The sequence below is a fragment of the Ciconia boyciana genome, chromosome 5, assembly GCF_034638445.1.
Source record: "Ciconia boyciana chromosome 5, ASM3463844v1, whole genome shotgun sequence".
Lineage (NCBI taxonomy): Eukaryota > Metazoa > Chordata > Aves > Ciconiiformes > Ciconiidae > Ciconia > Ciconia boyciana.
Genome location: NC_132938.1, coordinates 12,232,192 through 12,258,709, shown reverse-complemented (window position 1 = coordinate 12,258,709; position 26,518 = coordinate 12,232,192).

The window sequence follows — 26,518 nt, the reverse complement described above, 5'->3', positions numbered from 1 at the left end:
CTCTGCTTGTGATATTTTTGCATACTGATCCAGGTTTTGATAAGCAGCTTTTCAAGGGGAAATTTTGAGCAGCCAGATGAAATGAACCTGATCTCAGCTTTTTATTTGTGCTAAGCAGAGGCCAAGGTATTTGCTATGTTGCCTGGTCAGATGTCTTTTTAAGCAGACTAAAGATTGACCAGTGTTAGACTATAATAGCTGCCTAGGAACAAAGTCAAGTTATTAACAGAAGCCCATTATCTGTTGCACCAGAAGTAAAGCTATTCAGGAAGCTATTGGATTTCAGCAGCGGGGCCGTTCTGCCGCAGGTGGTGGGAGGTTTGCGAGTAGGCTGTTCACGCAGAACAGGGAGCCCCTCGCCCTCTCTGGGTTTTGCTAAGGCATGGAGAAACCAATACGGATATTGAAGTTAAAGAGCAGTCTTCTCTTCCCTTCTACCCACCCTGGCAAGAAAACAACATGAAACACAAGGAGTTTGAACGTATTGTGCTCTGCACCTCTTACAGTCAGTTTACACAAGCACAAAGTTGCTGTAAAATTCTTTCTTCTGCAGCGGAAGGGTTTGGCACGTGTTTGCTCTGATTCACTGGCGTGCAATGTCGGGCCATGAACCATCAGCGTGAACCACCTACTGCCTCGCATATTAGACAGCACTATACACAGACAGAAACTAGGAACACCGTGTCCGTGCTCTTAAAGCAGTCTGAACAGAAGAAAACCAGTTGAAAATACAATCTTTTATCAGCTGCAGGCTGTTGTCATGAGTGACAAAAGCAAATATGCCTAGCTGCCTTGTCTGGCTGGTAGCGAACAACACCGCTGCCCGACAGAAGCATTAAGAATTGCTGTTTGCCTCAGCATGGGTAGGATGTGGCTGGTATTGATGTGAACTGGCAGCCGTAGCCTGAATTGAAGAGCCCGAGGAGTTCCTGCAAGTTACATGCAGTGCTGGCAGGACCTCAGAGCAGGGATGTATTACAGCTATAGAGAAAATGAAAGTTTTGCACATATAGGGAGAAAACCTGTTCAGCTGCCTTCAAGAATGCACTGAAGAGGTGAGATTGAACCATAGTTATCTATCAGTGCTGATGGAGGGAGCCCTGGCTTGCCATTTAATTCTTATCTTTTCAGTCCTATAGCACTGAGAAATGTAAGCTGACAGCACAATACAGAGAGTTCTCCGAGGCTTAATGTGTTAGTGTCAAATGAAAGAAAACCTGAGATTAGCTTTTTAAAGGATTTTGTCTGCTGCAGATAAGAACTGAAAGGCTTTTATAGATCAGCTCTGTTGAACACAACTTTGGGGAAGGAAAGGGGGAGATGAGCATCAAGGAGGGATAGTGATGGAGCAATCAAATGGATTAATGGATGGTAACCATAAAATGGTGTGTTTGCCTACATAATTAGTCCATGCTTGGGTTACAGAAACTCAAGGTAATTTACTGAGGCTGCAGATCATGCCTTAACATGAGAAGGATAAAAAATAGATTTCTAAGGCCTAGAAAAACTTCAAATTGTGATAATGATTACTAAATTCTATGTTTGCTGGTCCTTAGTTTCCACTTTTTGAGACTCTTCACTTACTATTATATGACTAAATATTAATTTAGCCAGAGAAAGTATATTGTCATATAGAAAAAGCCTGTCAACTGGAGTGGAGGAGGGGGCCCAAGGGTTGACTGACTATGTCTATAAACTAAAATCGTTCCTGTAAGAAAGCTTGGGCAGAAGCTCATGCAGAGTGGCCAGGTGGCTGGGGTTGCATCCTTGAACACAGGAGGTGGCAGCTCTGCTTCAGGCTGGGTTGGAGGTCTTGGGTTTTGCCAGGAACCCTCGACTGCATGCTACTGGTCCCTGAGGTCTCTTGCCCAAGATATTTGTGGAGTTGCTGCCTTTTAAATTTAATGAAAAGGAAGAACATTGTTGGAATAGCAGTTAGTTTTGAGTGACCCCGGCGTACAACTGGCTCAGCTGGCAGAGGTGAGCAGGCAGTTTCCTCGAGCGGCAGGGCAGCACCCAGCACACTGGGGCAGCAACCTCCATCCAGCAATGCTGGAGCTAGGAGAAAACTCATTTCTACCACCTGTCAGTGAGGACCGTGCTGTGAATCAAGGCAGAACCTCAGAAGAGCAGGGAAAAAGTTTGTCTGTTCAGATCTGAGGTGGGTGTTTGTGTCACAGGACTGTTCATGAGCCATGCTAGAGCGAAGGAAATGTCTCTTGGTAATGCCATTCTTGTTTAAATTGGCATTTATGTTTCAGTAGGTAGCTTGGCTTTTGACAAGCAGACTTCTTCCAAGCCAAAACTGTTTTGTTAGAAAATCCCCAGGCAGCGATAGTAATGACAGCACACACCGAATTACTTACTATGGGTATCTTCTGTACCATGCCATAGCAATCCTCTGAGGAACAGCTGGTAGCTTCACCAAGGTGTGTGTGCCCTGGCACGGGCTTTACAACTCACCCTGTGGGGAAATTGCGATTTCATAAAGGTTTCTGCATCTTGGTGTCTGATTATACATAGTGCAAGTCTGCGCTGAGCAGGTGGCTTGAATTGAAGAGCTCAGTCTGTCTTCCTGGAGGGTGGACTCTTCAGTAGTATTTATATGGTTTGAGAAGCCACCAGGGAAAGAGCTTTCAATTATACTATTGCTTCTAAAGTACCTATGTGCTTCCAAAAATGCCAGCTGCACTGAAGACCCACACCTAAGTCCATTTCTCTGGCTGCGTGCAGATAAGGGAGGGATGCTTTTACCTAAGTGTGGGAGAACAATTTCATTTCATTTCAGTATCACTTCATTTTTCACAGTTCTTCTGGTAAAATCGGGATATTTTGTAGAGGTTGCTATCTGGCTTAAGTAGTTAACAGATGATGCCATTTACAAAATTCATAAAAGCTTAACCAGGGAAAATACCACAATGAATAAAAATAACCTATATTGCATTTAATTTTCATTTGATATTTACTTTTCTTTCTTTAACCTTTATTTATCCTGAAGTCCAGAGCTTCATAGCTAGTTTACACTTAATTAAATACTTAAGCAGAAGTCAGTATAAGGGTGTCTCACAAATCTAGTTCTTACATAACTTTGTTAACTGTCAAACAAGGTAAAATGTTTTAATAGGACACCATAATTTAGCAAGTAACATGAGCGAGCTAAGCTACCACACTGAACTTGCTTGTTCTTCTGAGTATTTGCACGTAATGACTTCCGAGTGCCTGAATTCTGAGGGTTTGTCTGCAGCAGACCCCCAGCCTCAACTGGCACTTAATACTGATTTCATTAAACAGTGTTTAATCCTTCGGTGAACACTTACATTCAGAATTAAAGTGGCCTTTGGTCAGCTTACCATGAATGTTAATTATGCTAAACTGAAATAACATTTTAATCCCAATTAAAATATGGAGTTTCTGCCACAGGAGTTTAATGCGTGATCGCTTTCCTGCCATACGTGTGCGCTGCAGCCAGCATATGGACAGATGCACTAATTACTGCTAGGTGAGCAAGACTGAATTTGCAAGGCAGTACGAACCAGCGGGAACTGCCTGTGTGCACACCCTAACAATTAAACACTGAATAAGAGGGGTAAATTATCTTCCATTTTCTGGGTAGCAGGAGGATGCATGAACACAGCTGCAAAGTTGTTAAAGTTAAGCTCTAAACTCACAGCCTCTCCCCCCTTGTACTTCGCCTGTGTGTTGATAGCATTCGCTAATTTAGACTGACTTTCTTTACTGCTCCCAAATAGATGAGCTTTCAATCTTATCACTCTCATTGTCTGTTCATTTGTTCGTTTTCTTTGTAGGAAAATGTTATTTCAAATACCTCGTGTTGGTTATTTCCCCTAACAAGCAACTATCAATCAGATACTAGTTGAAAGGGACAGGCTGTCCCAGGAAAACACAGCTCCCCTCGAATTTCTGCGTTCATACCTCTGTCTGCACTGTCACTGAGGGAGCCTGGGATTGCTTCGGAGCTGAATTTGGAGAGAAGCAGTCCCAAAACAGAGCAGGAGAGCTGGCACCCAGCTCTACTGACAACACTTAAACTACCGTCTCCTTTTTTAGCATAGCAGAAGCCCCATCTGCTTCCAAAATTAAAGTATATGCCTGTTTCCTTGCTGCCCTCATATAAAATGCTGCTCTAGCAAATTTGATGTAAGGGTGGTGTAGCCATGAAAATTCAGTTTGCAAATATGCATTTCTTTAGCAAAACTTACAAAAATTGTATTTTGCAATATAAGCGCTCTGCAAGTCCTTATTTTAGTACTGGAGCTCAATGTTTCTGTGTGTCATGGTCACTTTTTATTTGATCCCCCATACGTCTCATGGTAGCTGTGAAATGAGGAGGCATCTGATTCTTTCAAGGTTTTTCAGTTGATGCAGGACAACCTTTCAAGCCTCTCTAGTAAACAGATTTTTGAAAGGGCATCTGTGTAAGTTATGTCTTTTATTACCAAACATCAAAGTACTTTAACTCCATGATGGCATGCAAGGGGTAACCGCAGCTGGCTACTGATGTCACTGCAAAGTGAGATCAATGCCAACACCTTCTGCTAAAAGTAGAGGTGAATTCATCCCCTCTATGGTCCCTCCTGTCCCATGCAGGATAAATCAGTGCTACCTTAGTGAAAGGTAACAGAATTCCAGCAGCAGAAAATAATTTTAAGGTGGAGGGGGGCAGGGAAATCAATGCCAAAAAGTAGATTTCATGCTTCGTTTGAGAGATGTAATGGAGAAGGAAGATAATCCATCCAGTTGTCCTGTCCATCCATAACTGAAGACTATTTCCATGAACCAGCTAATTTTGGTGTTTCCTTAAATAGTCTTTTGATGTTTCAAGCTTCCCATCTTTTTCTCTAGAACAGAAGGACTGTGTATAGTTTGAGCTTCCCAGGTATATCAGGGGAAACAAATGTAAATATTTGTCAGAAGATTCTTATGTTATAAAGCACCTGACTTGCACAGAACATAGTTATCCACTGGCAAACAATCAAAAATACACAGACTGTTGGGAAAGCTGACAGAGAAGAAAATAGCAACAGCAACAGCAACAATAAAAGTAAAATGAGCCAAGTAGTTAAAGGAACAAGAGGAACTTGAACAAACACAACTGAGGCCAAAACATCCTCCAGAAACAAAACTGGAGAGACAGATAGGACATTAGCAAAGTTGTAAATGGCTCAAAAATTAGGATGAATTTTAGGAGAGTTATTTATAAATAAGATTTAGCGGTCTATTCTTGTCTTTCCTTTCTTTCTATAGTAACACTTCTACTAGATTCACTGAATAATGGCTTGTCCTTGCCAGTTAGTATATTTATCTAGCATGATACATAGGCATCCCACGCAAAATTTAAGTCCAGAGTTTTGCAGCTGCTCAGGTCCTTCCACTGCCTGTTACTGGGACTGCACATGCAATGAGCTGGTAAGCGCCAGAGCTAACTTCCCCTCTGTTTTATTCTCTTCAGTAGACCTGCTTGTAGTGTGGTTGGACTCAAACATCTTCATTTCACGTTTGTCGTTCTGAGGAGTCCGGGCTGTTTTGGAGGTGGTGAGACTCCGGCCAGGGAGAGGAGCAAACTCTGAGATTGCACTTCATCCTGGAAGAAGATAAAGGCAAACAAGCAGTCCTGGGGTAATCTGGTCTTCCTGTTCAGATACAGAGGACTCTGCTTTGGATCAGCTCTAGAAATCGGTCCCAGGAAAAGAATAATTTTTCTACTTCATGATACTAAATTTCAGGTTTAATCTCCAGTAATAAATGTTTCCTTTTCTGTCCCCCTCCTGTTTCTTCTTTTTTTGGCAATCTTGGGAGGTCTCTGTCTTGTATATCTGAGTCTCACAATACAAGAAACACCAAGGACTTTGTGGGGTGTTGGAGCATAATGAAAAGGATTATTATGGGCTGCTGTTGTTGTTTCTCTGTTAATAAAGAATTAGCTATTTGAAGAAAAGGATGTTGTATGGAGTTTCACTATGCAACAAAGTTATCAAGGAGAAATAATGTAGCAGACAATGATTATTTCATAACTCATACAGAAGGCTATGATTAAATCTCATGATATGATTTATTGAATTCTGAGAGGAAAAAAAAACAGGCGAGGTACTAGAATAAGAAATACTGAATGGGCGATGATTTACAGACAATAAGAAACTGCATCTGTGCTTCTGCCTCAGGTGTCGGACTCGGTCATCTTACAGATATGCACTCTTCAGTATCACTAAAGAGAAAATTAAAAGTCATTTCCAGTTTCTTCAGTATAGTGGCTTTGCATTTAAAGAAGCTTATGACTCACCCTGTCTTTACTTCATCAGGGAGCCTGACATTTAGAAGGATGTATTTAGTAAGAGTGGTTGTATAGAGGAAGAAAATTAATTTCTCTTAACTACACTTATCTTATATGTTAAGCACCAGCAATATGTTTAGATCCATGCTAGAGATGAGGCCTAATTTTCTTCTCAGTCACACCTGTGTTAATTAGAAGTAATTCTAGTGCAGCAGCAAAGTGACTAGGTTAAGTGACAGGTAGTACAAGCTTTCCCTTCATATGCTGTTGCTGCTATTGGCAACAGCCAAATTTTGATACATTTATTTACATTAAACAGAACCTTAATGCGTTAAACATACCAATAAAATATTTTATTTAGCATTGGAGAACTATAGCTTTTGCCCTAATTTTTCATTTATTATAAAACTAAAGTAAATGTCTGTGGAGGTGCTGGCTACAAACCACAATTTCAGTCATTTTTGTGGCTTGGCAATAAGCACTGTTAGTCTTGACTTTTTCAGTCGCACATAAGGCTGACATTTTACTACAACAAAGGGGACATTTCCTTCTACTTTTAAAGATTTAGCTGGTACGTTTCTCAGGAATTGGGGTTTTTATTATTACAACAGCAGTGAGGGCCACAGGACCAATTTGGTTTAGAAGCTTAAAAATTCCCTCTATATGCACGTATTTTTGGCAGCAGAGAAGGGAGACCAGGGCCAAAACTGGGATGGACAAGGACTACTTTTCTGAGAGTATCATATTTTCTTGTTTGTCACTGCTTGCAAGAGGAGGCAAACGTTTTTCCCTTGGCTTAGCTATGTGATTTATTACACTTTCAGTTCTTGTAGCAGTTTTCTAGCTGCTCTTTTTAGTGATTCTGAGATGGTCTTTACTGATTCAGGGGAAGGAAATATCCAGGATGCCTTCCACTGCCTGGGAGCAAAACCAAGCAGTCGATAAGAAGGGCTGTATTTGTGGGATCTCTAAATGCAAGTGCCGGTTCTGATGCTACAGTGAGACTCGGGGCTGAGCAGTCTTCGTAACAGAGCCACATGTAAAGTTTGTTGTAAATGTTTGTTTTCCTTTTTTTTCTCTGCTAAAATTTTCTACTTTCTGAAAAAAAATTGATTTCTCTTCTTTTCCCATGAAGGAAAAGAAACCATATACTTTAACCAGCTTGAGTTCAATTTGCTGGTAGATCAGAGAATATCTTTCTAGCACACTAGGCAGAAACACAGGTGCTGTTGGATAGATGATGCAAAATAATAGCCATGTAAAAAGAAACAGTATATCCTTTTGCAGCCCTAGTTGCTTTCATTTCACGCAGCTACAGCTTCTAGAAACCCAACATTGAAAGGACTTCTTGGTGGTACCTACCCACACGACCTTTGGAAACCTGCCTGCCTCTTCCAAGCTCACATATCAGCAAGCCTCAGAAAATATCTTCAGCAAAACTACACAGTCCTGCCCAAGTTGTTGGCTCCTAATGGATTCATTGGCTCAGAAGAAAGGAGACGTGCTCCGACGCATTCACAAGAACTATTTTGAGTGACCTAATTAAAAAAAACCACGCTCTGAGCTGCTGCTCCTTTCTTGGAGCCCTTGATGGCCATCTCACTTTACCCCACATTTGTACTCTGTTCTGTACAAAGTGTTATTAAATCATGTAAGAACCAGCCTCTGCAGTCTTTATAAATTTCCACATGAGTCACTTTGATTTTGGACTCCCTAGTGATGTTCCTTTACATGACGAGATCATAGTTTCTACAGGCTCTTTTGTATGTATGTTTGCAATTTCTTAATATGCATAGAGGTAGTGTGGTCCTTCTCATTTGGATAAATTAAAAAAATAAAAGGATGTTTCATACCATCTCTACTGTAACGAGATGGCTGCTCTAGGAGTGACTCGAAGCTGGGGGCAGTCTGCAGTGCAGTCCCTGTAGCTGCGTTGCCTTTGCAAGCCTGACCCTGGTTGCTCTGAAGCCTGCCTGCTGTCGTGGCAGGCAGTGCCGCTCTCCGGCCAGGATGGACCTCGGGCTGCACTAGGAGAAGATGCTTGTGGACTCTCCCACGAGGTAAACAATAATTGTTAGGTCTACACACCTGGGTGTACAGCTCTTGTGCTCATTTTCAGCTTCCTCACATGCTAAATTTATCTTCAGTCATTCATCTAGCATGCGTTGTGTCTATCTGCACTACAAGTGATTTTTTTTTTCCCAGAGCTTGTAGTGGTTATGCACCTCATTAATGTTGCTGTACTACTCCAGCCAACAAGTGTCTGCTGAGAAGCGGGAAAAAACCTGTATAGTTCTTCCACTTTTTTAGCTTTCTTAATAATTTCTTACAATGAATCCTGATGACTTTCTGAACATGCATCCCCTCTTCTTTCTCCTCCCTATGTACATTACATAGTTTTCATCATGTGCTCTTTAAGATGAATGAAAATGTGCATACAGGAGAGAGCTGGGAGGTTTGCTGGGTGGGCAGACTGTTCCTGGTAGCCCTCCGTGGGTGGATAAGTGGGTCTAAGGACTGATCTTCCAGGGACATATTTTAACGTGGGAAGTCTTTCCTTTTTAGGTTCTGCCTGGAATAGTTATGTGAGAATAAAACCGTTGTCACCTGAGGTATAACAAAGAAACTGAAAAGAAATAGTTGAAGACTGGAAGGCTTCATGGAGCGGAGCTGGGGCCTTAATACAGCTGGGAGAGGTATGTGGGAGAGTGAGAGTTAAGGATGGAGGAGGATGGAGTTTTAAGCTAGCTGGAAACTGCCATGGTACATTAAGACGTATTTTAGAAACTGAGAGCAGGCTGAGGTTTGTGTGTTTGTGACAGCTTGCGAATCTGACTGCACGCCTGCTTTTCCTACATGGTGTAGATGAAGCCATGATGTCTGCAGTAGGGGTTGTTCCAGGATAACTATTCAGAGAATCACATCCTCTAGTGAAATACTTCCATGTATTTATTCTGTGCGGATCAAGCTTTGGAAATATTTCTTGTTTTAACTATATTTTTCAGGAATATTTTTTTTCGGTGATATATGTTCTGCCTGCTCAGTGCTGGCAGCCTAGCTTGTTTTTTGCTCTACCATATTGTGGTTTCAGCAGAAGAAAAAAGCACTACAAAAGTTAGCAATAACAAATAGCTCGGGAATGGAATGGCAAGTATGAGAGCAATTCCCTTTTGGCTGTCAAGCACAGAACATGGATCAAACAGCTAAGCGTTTGCTGTTTTTTATAGCTATTTTACAGTGTAGCACAGAGAATCACATGTTCGTCTGTTAGAATTCATGCCTTAATTAGAAAAGCATACCCCTTTGGTATTTTGTTTTAAATTGCAAGGAAACCTAGAGTAAAGATTTAAGTCTGATTCCTCTTTTCTGGGGCAAGCAGCTAAATAAGTACAGCCTAGTCTGATGATATTGGGGAGTTACTGTCAGAAGTGGAGGTGCTAAAAACGGATCTGTAACATACAGAGAAAGTAACCCAGACTGAACAGGATTTGTTGGGTAGGAGTGCGAGGACAGCTGTTGGACACTGCCTTTGGTTGTGTTGGTTTTTTTTATGGGGACGCGATATCAGCTCAGTCTGCAAACACGCAAAATACAAATTAAAAAATACGTCTCACTAAATAAAATATAACTATTGACAGGAACCACAAAACCAGGGAAAAGTACAAAGTCATAACTCTTCTTAAATAGCTTTCACTTCTAAAGATTTAGGGATATCTTATTTTGTCCTTGAACTCCAGGGAGAGAATTCATTCCTTTCCCCAAATCCCTTTTCTCTGGGATTGCACAGTAACTGTAGTCCTCACCACCTCAACATACCAGTTACCCTATAGATAGAAATAGCTGTTACAGTTCTGACCTGGCTATCTTACAAATAGCCACTGCATCTTCAGCGTTAGACTTAAAATCCCCTTTTATGGTTGAAGAGAAAAAAACCTTACATGGAAAGAATTTATTATTAGTGTACTTTAAATCTGAACAGTCTAATCAAGGAGTTCTTACTAGCCCAGATCTAATTGCTATAGGTTGAGTGAGAAAATAGAGAGATGAATAGTATTACAGAAAGAGTCTAATTCACAATACAGATGAAATTGTTATACTCACACCTGCTAGTCTCTACCCCTTCTCTGCTGTCACACTCGCCCCCATGCTCCCTCTGGGTCCAAGGCTGATGGCTTCAGCCCAAGATGGTGGGGCTGTGCTGAGTTATCACGTCCCAGGTCCTTTCTGGGGACAGTGTGACACCGGTGGTGGGGATTTCTTCCTCCGCTTTGCCAGCAGGAACATGATGTTGACGATTTTTTCTGCCTCACTCCAGAGCCCACACGGGACTGTCTTTAAGAACATCTTTGTACATCTTCTACCATGCTTAACACCTTTTTCTGTCTTTACTGGCAGCAATTTCATGTTGCATGTCAATATCCCTTGTTTACTATCATGCAGTGTTGGATACTTGCCATCTGTTCACTTTGTTATAGCTGAAACACGTTTTGCAGTTCCCAGTCCTTCCCGTCTTTAACAGACCACCGTGGGCAGCTCATAGCCTGCAATCTCCCGTGTCAGCCTGTGCCCGCTCCGTTCTCATCTCCTGCCTGTACTGCTCTGCACCCCATCCTGGGTCCCGATCACTCCGATCACATCGTGCCGCATTCCTCTACACAACATCATTGTGTTGGGCTCCTGAATGTTTCACTCTACACCAGATAGCTACTTATTACTCCTAGTCATATAAAAATCACAGTTATACTCCATGGATATACAAAGAGATTAGTCAACCAAGTTAGGAATTAGCCACCTGGTCATTAGAAAAAAAATGCTGTTACAGCTAAACAAGCTAAAACAAAGCTCCAGGCAGGCCAAGCCAAGCTCGGGCAAAGCACGACAAGCCTCACTCCTGTGACCTTGCAAAGTTAGTGCGATGTCTGTGGCCTGCTGCTAGCAGTGGCAATAGGGTGTTTACTGGGCAACAGGGCTACATCAGATCTGTCAGTCAGTATTATTAGCTCTTACGGTTTTCTCTTCTTCCCAGCAAAATGTCATATTGACAGGTTCACCCAAGAGCCGTTAAATAATTTAAGAATGAAGGTGACTGTTCTGTTAAGAAGATGCATATGCAAATTCATCTTAAAAGCAGCTGCTTGCTCTGAAGGCTGAGTTCTGTGATCATTAAAATCCAGTTACAATTGTGTTGGATGAACGCAGGAGAAGGGTAATGTTGCTTCTGTGGAGGCAACTAAAACATTTCAAATTTCTTCTTGAGGGGGCCGTGTTTGGGCAAGTCAGGGTATTGAAAAGCCTGTTACCTGACACCAAGCCACAGCAAGGCTCGCTCAGAGCAATCTGGGTTAGAAAGTGTACTCAACTCTGCTGAAGCAGTGGCAGGTCCGGGTGAAGTGGCTCCCACTGCCACCCACCCTCACCTACGAGGATGCTTGTTCCAACCCTTGGCCAGAAGTCATCCCCCTCCCCTTATTTCTATTTTGGGCCAGTTTCTTTCTTTAGCTGTACTGCATACCAAAAACTCTGGAATTATTGGTATTAAAAAGCCCCCAGCACTCAAAGTGGCAGATCTGAGGAGGTGCTGATCTCTGGTAGGAAGGTAGGGTGAGAGTGGTGAAAGGGGCTGGGGCTGACAACTCCCTGGCCGGGATGAGCACCGGGTGGGCGCTTTGCTTAAGCAAATATTAACATGTTTTAGCTGAACCTGATGGGTTTGACTGAATCAGGTTAGGGAGCAGTCAGCTGAGCAGTTTACAGCAGGTGATTTGAAAGGGTGCCAGTTTTTCCCAGGGAGGTGGTGGTGAGAAGCTACTGCTGAACTGGAGGATGTAGCCTTTTGACCCAGCTGAGCTCCAGCCAGGGCAGGATGTAAAGAGACCCTTCAGCTACAATTTAAAAAATCATAGATTAGAAGCCGGGAAGAAGGGAGGGAGAGAAAAACACAGATTTAGTAGGAAATGCTCAAATTTCAGCGTGGCAAAATTGGAAAATCAGTGTGAATTTAATGGGACAAAGATTTCTGTAACAGTATGTCTCTGGGAATGGTTGGAAAAATTATCTCTTTTTGTTCAGCATCGCAAAACAAGCGCTGGGCAGGCCTTCAGCCAGAATCCTCTTCTCTCTGCGTTTGACTTCAGTTAGCTCATGGATGCTCCTGCCCCGCTCGGCACTGCTTGCCAGCCACCAGCACCGGAGGCTTCCGTGCTTTCTCCTTGTTGATGGTTGTTTTGCTCCTTCATCATGAAAAGGCACGTCAAGGGCTAAACTGCAGTCCCTGTAATCCACTCAGGTGGATGGAGAGCAATATGCATCATAAAAATTTAAAAGTCAGAAAGCAGTCTGAAGAGCAAAAAGTGTGTTCATATAGTCTCTTCTCTTCTTTTAAGCCAGTCTCCCATTTTTTCTAGGGCTGATTTATTGCTTTTGAACCTACTGAACCATGCTGAAACCTAAATTCAGCATGAATTTATGAGGATGGGAACATACTTGCTTCACTTTTCAAGTTTTTAAACCTCAGTACCTCAGTACTTTATAATATAAATATACTATATAATATAGTATTATATCTATTTATAAGGTAACTATATAATATAGTTTAAACATATTCTACTTTTTAATTTAATGCTTTAAAATTGTTTTTTAATTTTATATAAGAAAATTAATTCCTTAAATGTGTAAACTGAGGTAATTGCTTCCAGTTATTAATATTAGCCTTGAAGAGGTGAATTTTCATTTCCCCTTTCATCATAATTCCATTAAAGTGCCAACATGAACTACTGTGAATTAATAATTTTAGATCATTATTTTAACTAATAATTTTTTCCTCATTTTTTAGAGAAAACTATCCCAACAAGAGGTGATATATGTTATCTCAACATGCAGCAAAAGGTGAGAAGTAAATTCCACATGTATTTATTAGGTAAAAAAAAAAAAAAAAAAGCATTTTGATTTCCAATGTTGGTTGCAAGCATTCTTTATGTTACCTGGAAAAGCCACATGACAAAAATAGCACTAAAAGGAAGATGCTGTCCCATTGATGTTTGTAAAATGTTTCATGGTACTCTTAAACAACTTTGATAGTTGTACTGAAAATGTAAAAAACACATTTAAATGCATTTCCATTAAAATTAGTAGAGTCATGATTTTAGTTGCGTGTAATTTACCACTTCTAATTAATAAAACCAGAAAACTTTCTCAGCTTCTCGAAAAACCTTTGCTATACTGGAGTCTCATGTTACCTGTATGACAGAGGCAAGGGGCTACGGCTGCCAGTATAATGTACAACTAAACCGTATTTTTCAGATCTTGATGAAGGGCATGTTTGATGGGTATATGAGAAGTCAGGAAAACCAGCTCGTCAGGCACTGCAAGCGATGCATGTTAGCTTTACCAGCTGGGATAATTAATTGCATTTAGGGCATACCTGCCCTACTTCTGCCATCCCAGCCACTGCCCGCCCGGCGCTGTCATCTGCAGGAGCAGGCTGGGCATCTCCGGCAGCCCACAGCGCTCGCCGCTCCTGCTGCCGAACGTGTTAGCAAAAGAGCTGAGCTGGGGCTAAATTAGTGTTTCTGCTCTGAGATTTCTGACGGATTGTTAAAAGCATTTCATTTACGCACATATACTCACATGCATGCTTTAGAGAAGTATAGTGACAGTTTGGGTTTTAATAGTTGATGAATTAAGGGGCAAGAGGTAATCAGAGAGTCCATATTCACAGCTTCTGGGATGCACTACTAGCGTGCTCTTTTTTTCCAATATTACACTCTGGTTGGCTTTGTGGCAGTTGTTTTTTAATTATAAGGTATCTAAAGTGTAAGGTATTTTAGGACCACAAAATAATACAAGCTGCACCCCCAGCAAGCTGAACTTCTGATACATTATCTTGCCTTTTTTTCCTCTGAACCCAATTCTGCAGTGTTATCTCAGCAGTCCAATACGTGAGTCAGGCTCCTTTTTCTTTTTTTTAAGTGGTGCCTTTCTGGTATTGTGACAAGCAACCTGTGAAAAATGTAGGACTGATAAAAGAAAAATAAATTTATAGATAAGCTTGCTTCATCCTTTGCTGTTTTACCAGAACAAACAAAATTGCTTCGTGAGCGTGAGAAAGAACGTATGTTTTTTAGTTACTGAAAAGTAGATCTAGAACAAAGTAGGAATCACTGCATTGAGCAAACATTACTACAAGAGAAATAGGACCTGCACTATGTTATTATAAAACTCAGCTCTTTGTTAGCAGTAACTGTTAATTAATCATTCAGAGCCAAGGAGCCTCACCAAGACCTTTTTGGTTTTGTGTGTTGCTAATCAGGATGGCATAACACGTGTCTGCATGGCATGGCACGGCTCCAGATTGCCTGTCCCGGTATCCTGCCTGGGTAGCTTCCCAAGTCTTCCTTTTCCAGGCACACTGAGGAAAAAATAGTTAACAAGTAGCACTCACATAATGTAAATTTTCAGATGTTCCCAGTCCATCTGATAATCCAGGACAAAGAGAGGGGTCTTCCTACAGAATTACTGTGAACAGTTTAAGGAACACTGTCCTTAGCCGCTAGTTTCTGGAGGTAACTATCTCAGGGCTGAGCCACGTGGATAGGTCATGTATTTTTTCCTCATCTACTTCTGTGAAAAGATAGCCCAGCTAAAATACCCCTGAAATGGTTCACATCAGCTCAGCTGCCTGTGCACTGCAGGAGATGAAGAGCAATTAAATGATCCATTAATAGATTTGGGTTGTAATTAAAAACTTACTTGACTATGACTATGTGGCTGTGTCTTAAAAACTGACTAGCACAGCTCAGTTTAAGTGGCTGAGCGCTAAGATGCTTTAGTGGTGATGTGGTTTTCTGAATCTGGTAGAGACATCAGTGTTGCTGCTGGGCATAGGAAAAGCTGTTATTTCTTGTTGAATCATGTCCCGTACCTCATCCACAGCTGCCTGCTGGATTTGCGCCTTTCTAAGGACATCTTGGACAGAAAACCCAACTCGTTGCACTATCTTCTTGGGGCAGTGGAAGGTATAATCTGTTTCTTAGGACTTGTGTCTGTAGAGCATGACAGGCTTATACGGAGCTGGAAGAAACGCTGCCTCTAATGATACACTGCTGCTTGTGTATCATTAGAGGTAGCGTTTCCTTCAGCTCATATCATAACCTGTGACTTCCCACCACAAAGACACATCATTCTGCTTTTACGAGGCAGCAGCAGCAGCAGCTCCCAGGATTTCAAAGCCCATTGACTTCTTGGTTTCATTTTATCTGCTGCTTTGTACTTCTGAAGCTCTCCAGGGACTGATGTCAGTTGTTCACAGCAAAGGCCGCCTTGTTTTCAATTTTCTGTTGCACGAAACGTCAGTATGGGAGAACCTGTGCCTCTCTGGTGCTGTTGTGCAATTTAGCAGGGGGCTACAGCGAGGAGCGTGCTGCAAGCCGGAGCGGCTGGCCCATGGCAGGACCTGGCAAAGGAACATCCCCAGCCATGGCTACTTTTAGGCTGACACATATTGTTTCACCCAAGACACTGTGGAACAATTATTTCTATGGCCTTTTTTTCCCTTTTAGCTGGTTTATTCTAGAAATTCCATCCATTCAAAAGAAAAAATAGACAAAAAGAATTCCTTTGAAGCTAACCAATGGTATTCTAGATTTAACAGAAAATGAGTGCTTGGTGGACTGTTGACAGCAAATAATTTATTCATTGAATTTAGCTCTTTTATGTTTCCCAGTTGCCAGTAAACAGATGATGACAATAAAATCCAGAAATGTATATGTCGCACATATGCAAATCAGTAAAAGAGTATTTTCTGTGGATAAACAACTCAGAGATTGATCTGACCATGAACTGTATAGTGCAGGACTGTTTGCATGTTTAATATTCTCAATTATTGTGATTTTTACTAGAGACACAGGTACCTTGCATTCTTTTCATGAAGGGATAGGTGTTAGTTTTAGGAGCAGGGCCTGATGCAGATAGATGTAGCTGGAGAATCAAACTCAGTTGTCAGCAAGATATGCTGAAATACCAGCAATTGCTAAATTAACATTCATATGCCAAGATTGCTTTTCGAAATAAGTCTAAAATAATGTGCCTCATTTAAGCTTTAAGTGATTTTTAAAGTATTAAATGCTTAGCTTCTATCAACATGACTACAGCACCTATTATAAATGCAAAGTTTAACACTGCTATTAATAATGAGAGAAGTGTGTTATTACTGGTGTTATGGTTGAAGGGACTTCTATTACTGAGATTTTAAAGAATTGCCTAGATAAAAGCCTGTGGGGAGTGATTTAGGTATGGATGATCTCGCCTTAGCACAGAGGGATGGACTTGGGAGGTCTCTGTTTTCTGGGAGTCTTTCTGCAGAGAGGAGATTTGTATACAACAGGTTAAATACTGAAAAGCCTGGATGTGATGGTTTGAGCAATCCATGTTGAAATTATTAGTAGTAAAATCAGCCTGGAGGGTGCAGTTGGGCTTAGGATCTGCAGGATGCCTGCAGGCTGTATTCAGCCAGGACAAAAGCTGGGCCCCGCTCCAATGAATTCAGTCTTATTCTCAGGTCCTTTGCAAAGCTCTTGACGGACTTTTCATCCCTTTGTTAAAAAAAAAAAATCAACTTGGCCAATGAAATAGAATGGTTTTTGAAGGTAAGATTGTTATCAAGTAAATGACTACTGCCATTTTGATACTATATTTCTCATGCTGCTGTTATGTACATTTAATACTGCTCTATCATGCTATGAAATATGCATACAGCACTAAATATGTTGACCAGGATTTCTCAAAAGAACAATTTTCTACAGAGTACTTAAAAAAAGGCGGTCTGAAATAATTTTGCTGCTCCTGGCTTGGAAGAAGGGACAGACTTTTTATTTCATAGAAGATTAATGTGTAGTCAGAAGGAGGAGAGTGCTTATATTTGGATCATTCTTCACAAGCAAAAGGCTGACTTTGTTTCACAGTGATTGCCTTTGTTTGATAAATAATTCCTGGCTGAAATGGAATACGTAAATATTTAGGGACATAAATAACTCAGTCATGGTAATGACTTATAGACAGTGATATATCAATGCTATTATGGAAATTTGTGTTCAGCATCACAAATAAAAGCTAAACCGTATAACATGGGAGGGTATTTCTGTATAAGAATTCCAGGGAGCAAAAGTTTGTATGTGTGTATGCTGCAGATTAGCACAAATTTCCAAAAGTGAGATCTTATGAAAGAAACTGGTTCTACAAATATGTGTACTCAATCTGTCCAGACCTGCCCTGAGGCTGCTCTGAGTATGGCTGTGAGAGGACAGAATAAGGATAAGTCTTTAATATATAAGTAATATCAGATTGTCAAGGAACTGCCCCAGGGAGAGATGATAATAGGTGGTATCAGCTTAGTGAGAAAGAAGTCCCTTGAGCATCTAATGCTTAGAGCTGACCTGGGCTGGCTTTGTGCAGCTAAAGCAAAACTATGGGCAAAACGAGCATGGAGGCGGACTTGGGTATCCACCAAAGAATGGGGTGGCTTGTCAAGCTGGGAAGGTGGGAAGGGGCTTGCACTTCGTCATGGAGGATGTGATGTCATGGGCTGGCAATGAGACTTCTGCAGTAATCATCCACTGGAAACAAGAAGACACAGATGTATTTTTGGCTGAGGTTGATTGAGAGCTGCTGTTGTGCTGTCGCTGTGAAAAAGCTAGGGTTGGCTCAGAAAAAAAAAAAGTCCTTTAGGGATAGAGATCAGAGGTATTGTAGGTCCTTCTGAAACCTGCATACAAATGTAATCAGTCATGCATGAGACAGAGAAGAGGGGCAAGGAGTGTTTGAAACTCTAATTTCATTTTCCCAATTTATAGATATTCTGTGAATTGGCTGCACGGTGACCCTGCATTCTCACATTTCTTAGCTTCTGGTGCTTGATTTTGCGAATGTCGGAACATTTTTAGCACAGGTTTTGTTTATTTGTTTATGTTTTGGGTGGAAATGTATGCAATGTCTTTAAATGCATGTTACCATCTGGAAACAAGGATGAGAGCCAAAAAAACACAGCCGGCTCTCTTAAAAAATCTAGCTAGGGCTTTTCAAATCACATCAAGACTTACTGATTTATAGGATACACAGTTGTTGAATATTGTGAAGCACATGGAACGTGAGGAATGATGAACTTTAGATGAGATTTTATAGGTTCTCCAGGGATACTGAAATTAAAGTGGACCCTCTACCCTGTTCAGCAAACTGCGTGCACTGGGCTCATCCAAGTATTACTGACTGAGTGTGACCTCCAGAGGTTACTGGTTATGCTTGGGATGTACTTTCACATTTCCAAGAGCCACTGAGGGCTCTGTTTCTTGTCTACAAACCTTCTCTCTCCACTTCTCAATGAAAATTAACAGGGAACCCTACTGATATATAAATCTTCCTGAAGAAAGCGGATTTTTTTTCCCTGAAGAAAGCAGATTTTTTTTCCCTTCTTGTTCTGAGAATGCTATTGTCAGAATATATGAAGTGCCTTAAAAAAATCACAACTATTTTATTAAATAAAATATCTAAAAGACAATAGGAAGAAAGCAGCATTTATTTCAGCTTTTCCTAAAAGTATGTCTGCATTGTTTGCTGGAAACTGTATACACTGTGTGGAAAACCCAATAGCCAAAGAAAATGTAAAGAATATATCTTATAATAGTGCACTGCTAGAATAACATTGCTTGAAATGGGTCATTGTGATGGCTTTTGACTTACCAAAGCTCAAGCAGTTTAGATAGAAGACTAGATCTCTTCAGGTTCATAGGTCTATCTTTATGTGGAGCAAAGGAATATATCTTTCTTTTTCTATAAAAGCAATTTTTAACTTTGGCAGGTTGCTAACTGACTCATGTGTCATGTTGCCTTTCCTCTCCAGTGAAAGCATGGTGTGCTCACCTTCCAAATATGACCACGTGCTGTAGGAAACTGTGGAGGATATATGTATACAGCATTCTTCAGTAATTTTTGGGCTTTTTCTTCATGTGCCTTTTTTTTTATTCTTCTCTGAAGGGAATGGGCAGCTTTGAGTTCAAATAGCTGATCTCATTTGCTCTCTCCACCTACTCTGTTTGCGCAAAGCTTCCTTTCTTTCTTTCCCCCACACTTGTGGTAACCTTAATAAGGAATCCCTGCATGAGCATAGGAAACTGTGACAAAGCTGCTCCAAACAAAAATTAATTAAAACCCCAGCTAAAAATGTCTGACTAATGTTTATTTATCGGAAACTTCCTCCCTGTAAAGGAGCAGAATGATGGTGTCAGCCAGAGAAGGCGCATCATGGGGATGAGGACTGAGATGGGAGATGCAGCATAGTGCCAGCCACCGCAGCTCTCAGCCCCAGGTGGTAGAAACCAGATAGATGAGGATACGTGTGAAAAGTGCACAGCTATACATAAACTGGAATAGTTTTTTTTTCCTCTTCTCTCCTTTTTCTCACACGATGGGGAAAGTGCATCTGGCCCAACACAATACCTCAGGTACCAAACAGCCTTCCTGCACTTGTGACCTATAGTTACAATGACTCCAGATTAATACAAAGAGATGTGTCTTGCTGGGAATCGATCTTACCCCATAATTTACCATCCTTTTCTTCCCTGTCAAATGGGAGCCTCTGCTTTCCTCCAGGATTCATGCAAAAGCATAACCTGAGTTGCACCGTGTATGAACGTGAATGTAAAGGGTCATGCTAGAGACGGGAGGGCGAAGTCACGGCACTCCTACTGTGGCTGGAGTCCCACACCTTAGGGTTTAGAGACAACTGATTCTCAGCCAACTATGAAATCAAATATAAAGCTCTGAATTTTCAATGTCTGCAGCTCAGTGAGGCCTGACAGAATTTTAATGCAATTTTACCAATATTAATAAATATTATTTTTATCAATCATATTTATATTACCATAGTAATGGAGTGTATAAAAATCTTCAATGTGGCAATCCTTACAAGACCCCCAAAACATAAGCGGGCAATTTATTTCTATTATACAGATGGACAGTCAAAGCCAAGTTGCGGCTTGTCCTAGGTGGCAGAGGATGCCTGTGTGGTCTTTCACAGCCATCGAGGAGCAAGCTTGCTGAGCCATCTGGATGCAAGGCAGCTCAGATCAGAAACACTGTAGTCATCCAGGAGGATTTAGCCTCCCAGCAAGAGGGAACCTCTCCAGCACAGCACCAAACTGGTATCTTCAGCTGAGTTAGAGCGTGAGCTACGTTCATGTGCAGGACCCCTCTGTTGCTGCGGGTAAACTGCCCTGTGCCCAAACTCTGAAAATCTGTGTAATCCCAGGCTCTTCTAGACCCCAGTCATGGAAGTAGCCTGAATTATATGGAGTAGCTGTGACTGCATCTTCATAACCCATCATCTGTGTCTCCTGCAGTCTAAAATGTAGGTAGTGCAGAGCTGGGACAGTCTCACCCTGTGCGCTGCAAACACAAGGGATCCAGATCTCACCCAGAGACTCTCAGAGCTGCTGTATTGTGTAAACAAGGCACTGATGCTGGACCTCTTGGCACAAAATACATCTCTGAGGGGGGGGAAGTCTACATTTTGCAGATTACTTTTTATTTAGGAGTAAGAGAGGTGACCCATGCTGGGCAAGGAAAGCCATCTTTTTCTAGGCAAACTCCCTTTCGGTTTCAAAGGAGAGTGAGGCTTAACAATCAATGGTATAGCAAGGCCTTAGGAAGGAAAGGAAGAACAGCAGAAGATGAAGAGAAAAGTGGTGAGGGGAAAAAAAAGTGAAGCAAACCAAACTTCAGCTAAAATGTTTAAGTATAAGCTCCAACATGCTACCAAGAGATGAAACGCAGTGAATCACCACACAGAAGAACTCTATCAAAGGAAACGATATAGCGCAACAGTTGAAAACAGACATGTGGGGTGAGGGCTGAGCAGAAGTGAAAGAGATTTTCCTGAGTATTTGCTGCCCAAGATGGAGATTATTGCTGCATGTAACCAGATGCGGGCAACCAAGCAACAAGGGCCACAAGGTAACTCAAGACTCTGCAAGGGACATGAAGTACTTTCTCATTCAGCAGTGGTCTCTGCCAATGGACACTTTCTGGCAGGATGAAGAACAGACCTTTGCCTCATTGTCCAGGGAAGTTGCAAAGAGCCCAGCAGGGAGTTAACAGACATCACTGCCCCTTGCTTTGGGAGCAGTCTGGTCTGGTAGAAATTATGGTCCCATCCATCAGCACTAGGCCTGTTCTTTGTCAAAAGCCTCTGCGCCCATGCACAGGAAGGTCCAATATAAATACTCTACATGGCTGTTCCCCTGCTTTTACTCTTTGTCCTCTTAAGTGTAGGTTTTCCCATTTTGCAGGGTTATATTGCTACCGCAATTGATGGTGAGATTTCAACACATGCAAATGCTGCAGCTAGTGCTAATTTAGGTGGTGAGGGTACGGACAGCTGTGCAACCACAGCAGCATGGCTGTCAGCATGGGCTCTTCTGAGCCCGACGTAGGAGGTGATTTCAAAGAAGCCTATGGTGTTCAGGTTTCCTTTCAGCTGGCATCTGGCTGCCCTGGTTGTATCTAGGGGTGCCAAATTGTTACACACTCTTTCTGTATGTTTCCCTTCGCTGCTTTGCATTTTCCATCCTAAAACAATCAGCCGTTGTTTAGTGGGTCTCAGCCTAAAAGTAACCTGAGCACCGGAAGCGGAGACATGAGTTGTGCAGGGAAGGGAGGATGAAGAGCAGTACTGGAAGGAGTCTGAGATTTTCTCCTGTAGGATAATCCCAGGTCTTAAAGATTCCTTGTTCCCCAGAATGACAACCTCTGTATAAAAATGTGTTTACGTTGGTGTTTTTTCAAAAATGTCATGAAATTGAATTACATCCCATTTTCTCTAATCATTTATACTGTGAAAACAACTGTAGTGCCTCACCTATCAAGACAAGGTGCTTAATATTGCTTTCTTTAGCCAGCAGGGAGGGTTTTTTCCATTGCCTTTGCTGAAGAGAGCTGACCATATTTCTGATGGATTGAAACCGGCAGGTGTGTGTTTTGGTTGTTCAATTCATGCTCTGGTATTTATAGTTTCTGTTAGACTAATAATGAATCTTTGAAGAAGCCCATCTGTTAAGCTGCACAGCCACAACTTTGAAGACTTTAATTTCTCTTGAATTGCAGTATTCTCAGCTGCACAATGAAAGACATCTTTTGATCAGTCTGCAGCATTATAACTTCTCTGCTGGGCTTATTGTACTTACAAATGTTCTGATTCGTATGCTCGTGGTGCTTAGGATTTGCATTACAGAGTAACCAGTGTGGAAGCATCACAGATTTGCATGAGGCCAGCCCAGTTAAAAACAGGTGAAAGAGGGTGGGTGAAAGTCCCTTCTGATGGCTAGGCTTTTCTTACCTCAGCCAGCTGGCAAGAGTGGCACTTGATAAATTTTCGCTAAGACTGAGGAAAATGTGACATGAAAAAGTTTCATGACGACACAAAAACGTGTCAAGGACAACAAAATTACAGAATGGCTGAGGCTGGAAGGGTGAGGATGCATTGCTGGCTCATGGTCAACTTGGTGCCCACCAGCCCCCCCCTCAGGTCCTTTTCTGCAGAGCTGCTTTCCAGCTGGCTGTCCTCCAGCCTGTACTGACGCATGCAGTTATTTCTCCCCAGGCAGAGGATTTTACATTTCTTTTTATTAAATTTCACGAGATTCCTGTTGGCTCATTTCTCCAACCCATTGAGGTCCCTTTGAATGGCAGCACAAACCAAATCTCCTGGACCCATGTTCCCTCCAGGACCGTACACCACAGGGCTTTTCCAAGAAGGTCCCTGAAGAGGCCAAAATGAGAGCTGGCTGCTAACCTTCCTTTTAGATGAACAGTCTGTGTCACGTGAAAGGTTTAGATTCAACTCTAGTTAGAGGTCCCCAAAATGCTAAATAGCAGCTCCAGGGAATATCAATCACAACTCTCCTGGCAGAGGGCCCAAGAAGGGAATTTTGTTCCCATTGTCATTGGGTCTGCTTCTAAAATTCTGACTGTTTTTTACTGTCTTTATCCAGGCAACTGCCAAACAATTCAATTTCTGAAGAACTTCTGACTCACGGGGTGAAGTCTGACATTCAGCCAGGGTGAGAAACTCTTACGTGGGAGTCTGTGCGTTGCTTCCTTTCCTGGGGGAAAATTTGGGTTATTTGCACTGTGTTGTAAAAGTGGAATCATAAAAGAGGAAAATGGGCTTAGTTAAAACTGACATTGCTTTGACTAGTCAGAGGTAGGTCGCAGGAAAAAATTAAACTGAACACTTTGAATAAGTCCATACATTTCCAAATGACATTTGTTTTTATATTTCCCCTAAAGTAAATTAAAAGAAGAATAAGCCCCAAGTAAATGAGATGAAAACATTTTGTTGTAGTGTCCATTAGATGTTTTAGTTGACTGGCAAAGAATTTATAGTTGTTTTGCTGAAAAAAGATTCTCTTATTTTAACTTTTTTTTATTTAGTTAGCGATCCAAAAAATCAATTCTTCCTAAACTTCTCATTTTTCTTCAAAAACCGGGGATGGCTGAAAAAGAGAATCAGATATTTATGAAAATATCACAGTGATTTTTTTTTTTTACTTGGAAATATTAAAAAGCTCATGTGATATAGATCTAATTCACTTTAGGAGGGCTTAAATTTTACTGTGATGAGCAGTACAGAGGTATAAGACTTGGAAAGATGAAAGACAATACAGATTTTCACAGATTAAAAAAAAAAAAGCCATGGCTCTAGTACAAATGGTGTGGACATGCAAGATGTGTGTTAGCTGTCGAATGTGATCAGTTTGCTAAAGAAAACTAGCAAGTGAAGCATAAGAACTACAGCATCAGAGCTGGAAAAGAGATTGCTTCTCTGCTGTACCCCTTGCCGATGAAGAAATGCTCTTTCACTTTAATATCATTTATTGTACTGTATAGTCTAACTGTTACTGAATATTCTTTTGCTTCCTTTGGGAGACTGACAGACTGACTAATCCCCATGTCCCCATGACTTTTTTCTTAAAAGTCATCTCTGTGTTTCCTTTCTTCTGTTACTTATCGTTGTATCATCAATTATTCATCTCCTTTGTTTAAATAGTGTAAGTCTACCCAGCTAAATTTGCAGAGCCATTTATTTAGGGAGTTCTGCTTTATCAAATGGAGTTAAGATGGTTCGGCAGCTGATCCTTTTCAATGGTGTGAATTAGAGAAATCCCTCAAATCCCTTAGATTTCATCTCTGCCAAGTTAAATTCGAACATTTTTCTTTCTTAATATTTTGAAATTCCTTTTCAAACAGCTCATTTGAAAAATAATTTGAAACGTAGGATTTCTCTATGTGCATATGAAAGGTATAATCTGTCCAGACAATACCCACACGAAAAGTTATACAAGGCTCTTTTCCTGTAATTGTATTTCATCTAAGAGTTTATCCAAGATACTCCAGAAACACAAAGTAACTTTGCATATCTTTTGCTGTATCTTTTATTCCTTCTGAGCACTTTCCAAATAATCTTTCTACAAGTCTTTCCCCACCAATCATGTTATCCAACAGAGGTATATTCTGCAATTTTCAACTCTACGTCAATGCATCTATTTTATCTTTTTAACCCTTTTGAACACTGTCATTTCTCTCCCTTTTGTTCTCAATCACCTTCTGACACATAAACTGAATTCCACAGACATTTGGATGCACACACACTGCTGACAACCTACCTGTCCATCACCTTTTCTTATTGCTGATAGTAAAAATCTTAGTATTATGTTGTGATTTTCTCCTTTCCTTTATTTTACATCCTTTCTGTTGCATTTTCCCTTATCTACTAAGTGTGAGGTATTTTTCTTTGGCTTATCTTTTATTAACTTTTATTACCTCTTGTAATCCGTATCCTGGTGGGAGGGTGGGGAATAGATAGTTGAGCATTGGTATTCCCTGAGTTTTGCTCTAAGAAAGTGGACAGACAGAGGAACCCATACAGAGCCCAGTAACCAGAGTCCTAAATAAGATCTTGAGACAGATGGGTTCAAATTCTTGTTAAAGCAGACTTTGTGGCTGGCCAGGCACTTAGCCCACCAGGGACTTAGTTCCCAGGCTGAAAAATGAAGGCTTTGGGAGTCTCAGTACCTCACATGGCAGAGCACTTGGCCCTGTAGTAATGGGTAACTTCATGAAGAGTGATGGAAAGCACAGGGCATTCTGAGCAATGCCCGTAACACTTCTGGGGTATATGAGCTCTAGGGGATCAAGGTCCAAATCCTGTAGGAAAGAGAGGGATCAGCAAGGGCACATATACACTCTCCAGTCTCTGGTCTGGAAACGTCCTGCAAGGTAAGCAAGAAGCCTTTGTCCTGTTATTTATTGCTCTCAGAAATGCAATGGTTCTTCTAGAAATATTTTAAATATTTTTAGGGTATATTTTACCTGGCTCCATTGCTCAATTTTGACAACAACAAAAGAAGAAAATTGTAAAATCTTTGTTGAGAACAATCTGTCTCTGAGTGCCGCATCAGAAATCCAGTGATGTGATTTAGCAGAGCTTCTGCTCAAGTCCCACCTCAAAGGGAGATACGTGAAGACCAATTCTATAGCTTCTCAGGATCATGGAAAATACAAGGAAAAAGTAGACAGAGTCACTTTCAGAGAGGGTCTGCTTCTCTGGGCTATTTTTAGTCATAGTTCTCACTTCCAGAGAATTGGATTCTTTGTGAAATGGGCTGCCATCAGCAATATAAGGCATATATATATCCAGGCCTGCGCTCTGATCCAGATAGCAAGCGAGGACTGCACTTGCCTGTTGGTATGGGTTATCACCTGATGATAGACCCACTTGGATCTCTGGTCTGAATTTTCACAGGTATTTAACAGAACAGGGACATCCAAGCTCCAAATCGACTACATGGAGTTCTTATGAAACATAAAACTTAGTGGCAGATGCAAAAATTGTGCTCTTTGCCATCTCCTCTCTGCTGCCATCTTTTAAGGTCTTCTTTTGGAGGGCTATTCTTCTATGGATATTGAATCTTTCTATATGTGTAGGCTTGCTATCAGTTATTTAACCTTTTTTTTCTTAAAAAAAAACATCTCAGAAGGTCCTTATGGACTGCAACGATTTAATGACCTCTTTAAGAAGGTAGTGTTCAAAACTCTGCAGCATTCTGCAACTAACCCACTAATGTTATAATGTTTATAATTGATTCAGCTTCAACAGTGTCTTTGGCAACATACAGAGAGCAA